Here is a 10,482-nt window from a genome sequence, read left to right as displayed (position 1 = left end):
GTGCTCGCTTCGGCAGCACATATACTAAAATTGGAACGATACAGAGAAGATTAGCATGGCCCCTGCGCAAGGATGACACGCAAATTCGTGAAGCGTTCCATATTTTAAAAAAATAAAATAAATAAAAGGCTCAGTATTTGTAGGTAATTCTCACAAGGTTCTGTGAAAATCTCTCTCTGTGTGCATGCATACAGGTGGAGTGCCTGTGTGTATCTATGGAGACAGAATGGAAAGTGTTGGAGGGGAATGAGGAAGCAGATGTGGTCCCAGGATTAAAGGACAAGATATATGCAGAAGAGGACTGGACAGGGTGTTAAGGTCCTCATTTTGCATGTGGTTGGCCCAGGTTTGATCCTTAGCATCAAATATGGTGCCCTGAGCATCACCAAAGATCATTCCCAAGCACAGAGCAGAAGTAACCTCTGAGTACTGCTGGGTATGGCTGTTACGGACCTTTCTACAAAATAATAAAAAATTGTTAATTGGTTTAAAGTTAAATTACCCCCTAAACATGACGCAAAAACAAGACTATGTATTGAGTGGGTGCAGAAGTAAGTCCTTGAGGAGGGAGTATATATATATATATATATGTATATATGTATATATGTATATATGTATATATATATCATTTAAAATTATTATTTCCATAAAATTATCAGGTAAGAATATAAATTTATATTCAAGAATGATAGTGGTGACAAAAGCCAGTTAAACTGTTTGCACAGGTGAAAGACATTTCCAAAGAATATGTAAAGGGGAAGCATCAGGGAAGCCATGAGTGTGAGCACCCCATGATGAAGAGCTGGAATGAAAGTGGAGGCCAAGGCCAGAGTCCCTGGGCAGAGTCAGGGCCTACATCACTGACATGTCGCAGCCAGCTCAAGCGCTGCCTTTATGTTCTATCCTACCTACTCGCACCCCACCAGCACATCCAGAGCACTCCATGTAACAACCCATAGAGCACAGTGAGCAGCACATCAGTACCCCATTCCCTCACAGCAGCCCTCTTTTCCATCTTTTCTCAGTCCTGGCTTTGCTTTGTCTCCTGAGAACATATTACCTCCAGATGTCCAATTTTTCTGTTTGGGGTTCTTTTTGTCTTTTGGGAGCCACACCAATAGTGCTGAGGGCTTATTCCTGGTTATGGTAGAGTTACTCACTTCTGGTGGAGTTCAAGGGATCATATGGGGTGCCAGAGATCGAACTTGGGTCAGCTACATGCAAGACCAATGCCTAGCCTCTGTACTAATGCTACAGCCGAACCCCCAACCCTCATTAGATTTGCTGTTCACTGTCAGACATGCACCCTGGGTCACAAAGAACACAGTACCCAGAGGAGAAACCTTCTGTTTAGGCACCTCAATGTCTAGATGAATGAATGCTATAGGCATGTGTGCTAAGCTCAATGAACATATACAAGGTGGGGTGGAAATATGGCTCTGGGTTGTGACGGCTGAGCTGAGTCCAGAGGGATAGACAGTTCAAATAGGGCATCCTCTTTAAAATGGGCATTTTGTGGGTGAGACCTTGGTCTAGCTCCCACTGCGGCCACTTTTCTCTCCCACCTCATGCCTGAGGCCTAGTCCAGAAGACACTGTATCTCAGTCACACTGGAATTCTTGGATGGGTCTAATACAGTGTCTTGTATACATTCATTCCACACAGATTAGTGAAGCATCTATTGGATAAGAGTAGACATGTAGACATTTTCTCTAAGTTGAACTGAACACAAAAGTTAGAGATTTTGCTCAGATCCCTTTGGCCAGCAAGAGTTTTCATAAAATTTAAATGATTTGGGCCAGAGACAATAGGCTTGGATGCAGCTGACCCTGCTTTGACCCCCAGTACCAAATAAAGTATCTAGGATAGTCAAGTACACTACCTCAGAGCTCCAGAGCACTGACAGGTATAATCCAATCACACTGCCCCTTATTTAAAGCTTAAATATATTTCCTTTATCTGGCAAAATCATTACTGGAACACAGCCTCAAGATGTTCGACTGCAAAGAAATAATTAAGCTGACTACAAACTCTTGCAATCACTAACTCTTCCTCTCCAGAGAAGACAACCACCCTCTCATTCACTTTAGTGAAATTTGCACTGATTATGACAACAGTGCCCATCCAGTCATCTTGAGTACACATCCAGGAAAGAGAGGGGTGAAAATCTCTGCAGGGTATGATGGAACTCAAGGCCTTCCACATGCAGGGTACATGTTCTACCCATGAACCACATCCTCAGCTACTTTCCTCTCTTGCAATTTCAATACCCCGACTAGCACTACTGCATACAGGTCCCTGAATGACACCTCTGCTTTGTTATGATATTAATGAGAAAACAGAAAAGCTAGCCAATGTTGAATAAAGGACATTATTTAAGATCCTCATTTTATCATATATCATTTCCTTGAAATTTGTGGCTGCCAAAAACCTGTCAACAATGTTAAAGACTGTGGTGACATGCAAAGGGAAGCTTGGAGATAAGACAAGGCATACAGCTTGCAGACAGACTGCTTACAACCCACCTAACCATTTGAGTGCAATAAAACAAAACAACAATCAAGAACAGGCAACTGTATTCACACAGAAAAGAAGCAATGAGCCCCCCCAAAAAATCTCCCTAACTGGTATGTTATTAGTTCAGCAGTGTGCCCTACATGGAATTTTTTTATGGAAAATCAACAGTGAATATTAAATACTCAACAGAGAACATAGTGATCTGAGTGAAATAACTGAAAGAGCCACAAATTCCCAAGTGTTTCTTTTTTTTTTTTTTTTTTTTTTTTTTTTTGGTTTTTGGGTCACACCTGGCAGTGCTCAGGGGTTATTCCTGGCTCCAGGCTCAGAAATTGCTCCTGGCAGGCACAGGGGACCATATGGGGCGCCGGGATTCGAACCGATGACCTCCTGCATGAAAGGCAAACGCCTTACCTCCATGCTATCTCTCCGGCCCCCCCAAGTGTTTCTTAAGTATGTGTTATGTTCTCCTAAATCTCTGCTGTGTGGGCTGAGAAGGGCCCAGCAAAATTGCTCTATTAGAGTTGCCCAGGCCGAAAAGTCAAGGAGATTGAGTCTGTGAGTGAAAACTGGCTATCAGTGGTAAATTGCAGAAAGGCAGACCCTTTGTCTGTGATGTAAGGCTGGAGGAATCTGCCCTGCTGTGTGACTACCAATTGGGAGAGACTGTGCATGTTGCCTGTGCGAGTTTCTCTACTGTTCTGTCTCCTGAACCTCTCCTGAGTTGGCTGAGAAGGGCCCAGCAAAATTGCTCCCCTAGAGGCTCCAGAAGAGCACGGCCACGAAGCACTCATTCTAACTTATGGCCCCCACCACAACACGCAGAAAAAAAAATCACACTACAAGTATGACAATGGGGAAACCTTGCAGGCAAACACCATGCACAGAGAATGAAAATAGCTCTGATGACGCAAAAAATACCAACCATTTGATTAACCTCTCAGATAAGGAGTTTAGAATAGAAATATGGAGGATCCTCATGGAAATCAAAGAAAACATAGCTCTAGCTGAACAGAACACAAGACAGAAATCAGAAAACTCCAAACTGAAATAATGGATCTGAAAAACATGGTAGCTCAACTGAAAAACTCAATGGACAGCCCCTCCAACAGAGTAAAAGCAGCTGAGGACAGAATCAGTGAATTGGAAGATCAAATGCAGAACAACTCCATACAGCAGAAGAGATTGGAAAAATTGTTAAGGCAAACTATGAGACAATAAAAAAAAGTACCTCAAGGAATGTGAACAGATGAAAATAGAAGTCTCTGATAAACTCAACAGAAACATAAGAATCATTGGAGTCCCAGAGGCTCAGAAAGAAGATCCCCAGGAAGAATCAACAGTCAAAGACATCATCACTGAGAAACTCTCTTAGCTAAAGACTGCATGCAATGAAATTCTGCATGCCCGAAGAATGCCAGCTAGAAGAGACCCGAAGAAAAACACCTCAAGACACATCCTAGTTACAATGATGAATCCCACAGATAGAGATAAAATACTGAAAGCAGCAAGATCAAAAAGGGAAATTACATTCAAAGGAGTATCCTTAAGACTTACAGCAGACATGTCACAAGAAACTCTCAAGGCCAGAAGACAGTGGTGGGATACTGTGACATGACAGAATGAAATGGAGGCTTCTCCTAGAATACTGCACCCAGCTGGACTCACATTCAGGTTTAAAGGAAGGGGATACATAGCTTCAAGGATAAGCAACAGCTCAGAAACTTCACAGATGCAAAACCAGCCTTAAAGAAAAAACTGAAAGGTTTACTTTAAGACAAGACAGACCAACAGACACCCCAAACTTATACACAAAAATGACATTAAATCCTATGACAATCATTTCCCTCAATGTCAATGGACTAAATGAACCAGTTAAGAGACACAGAGTGGCCAAATGGATCAAAAAGATGAAATCAACCTTCTGCTGCCTACAATAAACACACCTGAATAGTCAGAACAAACATAGATCAATATCAAAGGCTGGAGGAAAATCATCCAAGCAAACATCACCCTTAAAAAGCTGGGATGGCTATACTAATATCTGATGACACCAATTTTAGACCCAGAAAAGTTGTAAGGGACAAAGATGGACATTTTGTACTAATAAAGGGATATGTACAGCAGGAAGAAATCACTCTCCTAAACATATATGTACCCAATGAGGGACCAGCAAAGTATTTAATACAATTATTGACAAATCTGAAATAGGATACCAATAATAACACAATAATTGTGGGAGACCTTAATAAGGCCCTGTCAACACTTGATCGATCAACCAGATTGAAACACAACAAAAATATACTAGCCTTGAAAAGGCAAATGAAAGAAAGATGCCTAGTAGATATATATAGGACACTCCATTGCAGAAACCTGGTTATACATTCTTCACCAATGTACATTGGTCATTCTCCATGATAGACCACATACTGGCACATAAAACATACCTCCATAAAATCAAAAGGATAGAAAATTTGCAGGCTACAAGACTCGAAATTAAATGTGAACTACAAAGGGACACAGAAGATGAATGTTAACAACAGGAAATTAAACAGCCTGCTACTGAACAACCAGTGGGTCTGAGTGGAAATCAAAACTTCCCTAGAAACAAATGGCAATGAAGACACAAACTATCAGAATCTATGGAACAATCTAGAAACAATAAGTACAGCTAAAGCAGTACTGAGAGGAAAACACACATCAGGAAGGAAGAAGGGGCATACCTGAATAGCCTAATGATGCAGCTCATAAAATTAGAAAATGATCAATAAAAGGAACCAAAAATAGGGAGACAGAAGGAAATAACAAAGGTTAGAGAAGAAATCAATGAAGAGGAAACCCAAAAAACAATCCAAAAGATCAACAAAAGCAGAAGTTGGTACTTTGAAAAAAAATAAACAAGATTGATAGTCCACTGACAAAACTCACAAAGAAAGAGAGAAAGAGAAACTTGATAACCCATATTAGAATTGAAAAGGGCGAAATCACTACAAATATTGCAGAGATTCAAAGGGTAATCAGAGACTACTTTGAGAAACTCTATGCCACCAAATATGAGAATCTGAAAGGAATGGATAAATTATTGGACTACTACAACCTTCCACAGTTGAATAAGGAAGATGTAGCATATCTAAACATCACCATTGAGGAAATTAAAATGGTGACCAAATGTCTGCCTAAAAACAAAAGCCCATGCCTAGATGGATTCACTAATGAATTCCTTCAAACCTTTCAAGAGGGACTACTACCAATCCTAGCCAGGCTCTTTCATGAAATTGAAAAAATGGGAACACTTCCAAATAGCTTTTATGAAGCCAATATCACCTTGATACCAAAACCAGACAGAGATGCTGCCAAAAAACAAAATTACAGACCAATATCCCTGATGAACACAGATGCAAAGATCCTCAACAAAATCCTGGCAAATAGGATCCAATGCCTGATCAAGAAGATCATTCACTATGATCAAGTAGATTTCATCCCAGGAATGCAAGGATGGTTTAACATCTGTAAATCTATCAACATAATACACAACATCAACAACAAGAAAAATAAAAATCACATGATCATATCAATAGATGCAGAGAAAGCATTTGATAAAGTTCAACATCCATTCTTGATAAAAACTCTCAGCAAGATGGGAATAAAAGGAACATTTCTCAATATAGTAAATGCTATCTACCACAAGCCAATGGCAAATACTCAATGAAGAAAAACTAAAAGCCTTTCCTCTAAATTCTGGTACAAGACAGGGCTGTGCTTTCTCACCACTACTATTCAACATAGTACTGGAAGTACTTGCTATAGCGATTAGGCAAGGAAAAGATATCAAGGGAATCCAGATAGAAAAGGAAGAAGTCAAGCTCTCACTGTTTGCATATGATATGATACTCTACTTAGAAAACCCTAAAACTCTGCCAAAAATCTTCTAGAAACAATAGATTCATATAGCGAGGTGGCAGGCTACAAAATTAACACACAAAAATCAATGGCCTTTTTATACACCAATAATGACAGGGAAGAAATGGACATTAAGAAAACAACCCCATTCACATTACTGCCACAACAACCCCATTCACATTAGTGCCACACAAACTCAAATATCTTTTTATACAACAATAATGACAGGGGGGGCCGGGCGGTGGCGCTCGAGGTAAGGTGCCTGCCTTACCTGCGCTAGCCTAGGAGACGGACCGCGGTTCGATCCCCCGGCGTCCCATATGGTCCCCCAAGCCAGGAGCGACTTCTGAGCGCATAGCCAGGAGTAACCCCTGAGCGTCACCGGGTGTGGCCCAAAAACCAAAAAAAAAAAAATAATGACAGGGAAGAAATGGACATTAAGAAAACAACCCCATTCACATTACTGCCACAACAACCCCATTCACATTAGTGCCACACAAACTCAAATATCTTGGAGTCAACTTGACTAAAGATGTGAAGGACCTATACAAAGAAAACTATAAAAACCCTGCTTCAATAAATAAAAGAGGACACACGGAAATGAAAACACATAACCTGCTCATGGATTGGCAGGATTAACATAATTAAAATGGCAATATTCTCCAAAGCATTGTACAGATTTAATGCGATTCCTCTAAAGATACCCATGACATTCTTCAAAGAAGTGGATCAAACACTTCTGAAATTCATTTGGAACAATAAACACCCTCAAATAGCTAAAGCATTCCTTGGGAAAAGAAATATGGGAGGCATCACTTTCCCTGACTTTAAACTGTATTACAAAGCAATCGTTATCAAAACAGCATGGTATTGGAATAAAGACAGATGCTCAGATTAGTGGAATAGGCTCGAGTACTCAGAGGCTGTTCCCCAGACATACAAACACCTAATCTTTGATAAAGGAGCAAGAAATCCTAAATGGAGCAGGGAAAGCCTCTTCAACAAGTGGTGTTGGCACAACTGGTTAGCCACTTGCAAAAAAGCACACTTAGACCCCAGCTAACATCATTTACGAAGGTAAATTCCAAATGGATTAAAGACTTTGATATCAGATCTGAAACCATATGGTATAATAGAACAACATGTAGGTAAAACACTCCATGACATTGAGACTACAGGTATCTTCAAGGAGGAAACTGCACTCTCCAAATAAGTGGAAGCAGAGATAAACAGATGGGAATATATTAACCTAGAAGCTTCTGTAACTCAAAGGAAACAGTGCCCATGATACAAGAACCACCCACTGAGTGGGAGACTATTCACCCAATACCCATCAGATAAGGGGTTAATATCCACAATATACAAGGCACTGACAGAACTTTACAAGAAAAAATATCTAACCCTATCAAAAAATTGGGAGAAGAAATCAACAGATACTTTGATAAAGAAGAAATACAAATGGCCAAAAGGCACATGAAAAAATGCTCCACATCACTAATCATCAAGGAGATGCAAATCAAAACAACTATGAGGTATCATCTCACACCACAGAGATTGGCACACATCACAAAGAATGAGAACAAGCAGCGCTGGCAGGGATGTGGAGAGAAAGGAACTCTTATTTACTGCTGGTGTGAATGCCATCTAATTCAACCTTTATGGAAAGCGATATGGAGATTCCTCCAAAACCTGGAAATTGAGCTCCCATACGATGCAGCTATACCACTTCTAGGGATATACCCTAGGAACACAAAAATACAATACAAAAATCCCTTCCTTGCACCTATATTTATTGCCACACTATTTACAATAGCTAGATTCTGGAAACAATCAAGATGCCCTTCAACAGATGAATGGCTAAAGAAACTGTGGTACATATACACAATGGAATATTATGCAGCTGTCAGGAGTGATGAAGTCATGAAATTTTCCTATACATGGATGTACATGGAATCTATTATGCTGAGTGAAATGTTAGAGGGAGAGAGATAGATGCAGAATAGTCTCATTCATCTACGGGTTTTAAGAAAAATAAAAGACATTTTTGCAATAACCCTCAGAGACAAAGAGAGGAAGGCTGGAAGGTTCAACTCACGACATGAAGCTCACCACAATGAGCGATAAGTGTAGTTAGAGAAATAAATACACTGAGAACTATCATAGGAATGTGAATGAATGAGGGAAGTGGAAAGTCTGTCTAGAGTACAGGCGGTGGTGGGTTGGGGAGGAGGGAGATTTGGGACATTGGTGGTTGGAATGTTGCACCAGTGAAAGAGGGTGTTTTTTACATGACTTAAACCCAACTACAATTATATTTCTAATCAAGGTGTTTAAATAAAGATATTAATTTTAAAAAAGTATGTGTTATGTGCCTTAAGTTTGTGCTATGTTCTCTAAACTAAGATGATGCTCCAAACAAGGTCCATATGATCCTATCTATATGTTGTGTATGTAAATATTTGGGGGGATTACTATGTTGCTCACCCTAATCTGATTAGGTGATTGTGCCCTACCCTAGGGTGTGACCTGGCATTCTGCCCCCACCCTAGGGTAGGACCTGATTCTGCTTCCACCATTGGTTGGTATCTGATCCCACCATTGGGTGGGACCTGACTCTGGACTATAAGAGCAAGGGTCTGTGGAAGGCGAGAGCTTTTGGCTGGCTGGAACTGAATCTGAATCTTTGGACTTCAGTTTTGTCCATCCGAATAAAGCAAATATTTCCACGAGCCTGATTGTCTGCGAGCTGTTTACCCGCCGTTTCACCTCAGAACCGTGGGCTAGACAGGGTGGCAGACGCGTGCTCCGAGCTGGAAGAAAAGGGCCTCATTCTCCATCCCTCCATCAGTCAACCTCTTCAGGGGCTGACCTGCTACATAATGACGCCCGGACAGGGACCTGAACCCTGGACCCTCAGAACTGTAAGTGAAATATTTCATTGGAAATTTCCTATGCTGACCATCAAATAGTGTCTGTGGTTAGTCATGTGGATTTTACCACCCTTAGTCTTACGCATTGGTGCTCTAGTATACAAGTGGATCATTCCATTTTGTTTAAAACTAATTGGTTTTGATCTAAGGACAATCACTGCAGTTGGATGGTTGTGGTCTATATTTCAAATGAAAAGTGTAGTGTCTCTAGCCATCATAGTTTGTGGAATTTCTGTGTTAACTAACGTTATTATTATGAGCATAGTTATTTGCTGTTATTTCTATTTAGGAAATAGAAAGTGTAGAAATGGTGAGGCTAAAACCAGTATAGATAATAAGGAAATTTATCTGACGAAAACTCAGACCAAGGTGCAGGCTGACGAATCCAGCCCCACCATCAACAATATAGAAATTTTTGCTGGAAGAAAAACAACTCAGAATGTTAAGCCTGATTCTAGTGAATTGCTTGACAGTAGTGACTCAGATAATGATCTACCTCCAGTGCTAACTCCACGAAGTACGCCTCCTTCTAGTCACAAAATTGAATCGCAGAGCAGAGCAGATTCAAACGATGAACCACATGCTCGGTCTCAGAGCTCTATTCAGAGTAATTTTGCTAATCAGGCCTTATCCCCTATAGACGGGGTAAATGTTTCTAACTATGTACCCTATCAGATGGAAGAATTAGATCGGTTTAAAAGATCATGTAAAGTAAATGGGCCAAAATCGCCATACAGTGTGGAGTTATTAAGACTTTGGAGTCATAACTCATCTTGGACTTTGTATGATTTTAAAAGAATCACTGAAATATGCCTGTCGTCTAAACAGCGAACTGAATGGGAAATGTACTATTCAGAAGGCGTAAAAGCTAAATTATATAGTCCGGATGGTATGAAAAAGCAAGTGGCAGGTGTTACTCTATCGTATGAATTATTGATGGCAGAAAATCAATTTGCAAATATTCAGACACAAGCAGCTTTACCTAAGGAAATCTTAAATTTAATCAGGGAGATTGCATTGTCAGCATGGGAAAAAATTGATTCTAACAGCATTGGTAGAGGAAACTTTTTAAAAATTACCCAAGGGCCTTATGAGTCATTTGCAGAGTTTGTAGGTAAGATTAAAGATGCTCTGA

General features: G+C 40.3%; 1 non-coding gene across 1 annotated transcript; it reads left to right on the top strand.

Annotated features, from left to right (window-relative positions):
* LOC126000106 (U6 spliceosomal RNA) lies at positions 1-107 on the top strand. Its single transcript, XR_007492472.1, has one exon. It is a non-coding gene; the product is annotated as a U6 spliceosomal RNA (small nuclear RNA).
* The last annotated feature ends 10,375 nt before the right edge of the window (positions 108-10,482 follow it).

The sequence above is a fragment of the Suncus etruscus genome, chromosome X (genome assembly GCF_024139225.1).
Source record: "Suncus etruscus isolate mSunEtr1 chromosome X, mSunEtr1.pri.cur, whole genome shotgun sequence".
Classification (NCBI taxonomy): Eukaryota; Metazoa; Chordata; class Mammalia; order Eulipotyphla; family Soricidae; genus Suncus; species Suncus etruscus.
This window is presented reverse-complemented; position numbering and strand designations above follow the sequence as displayed.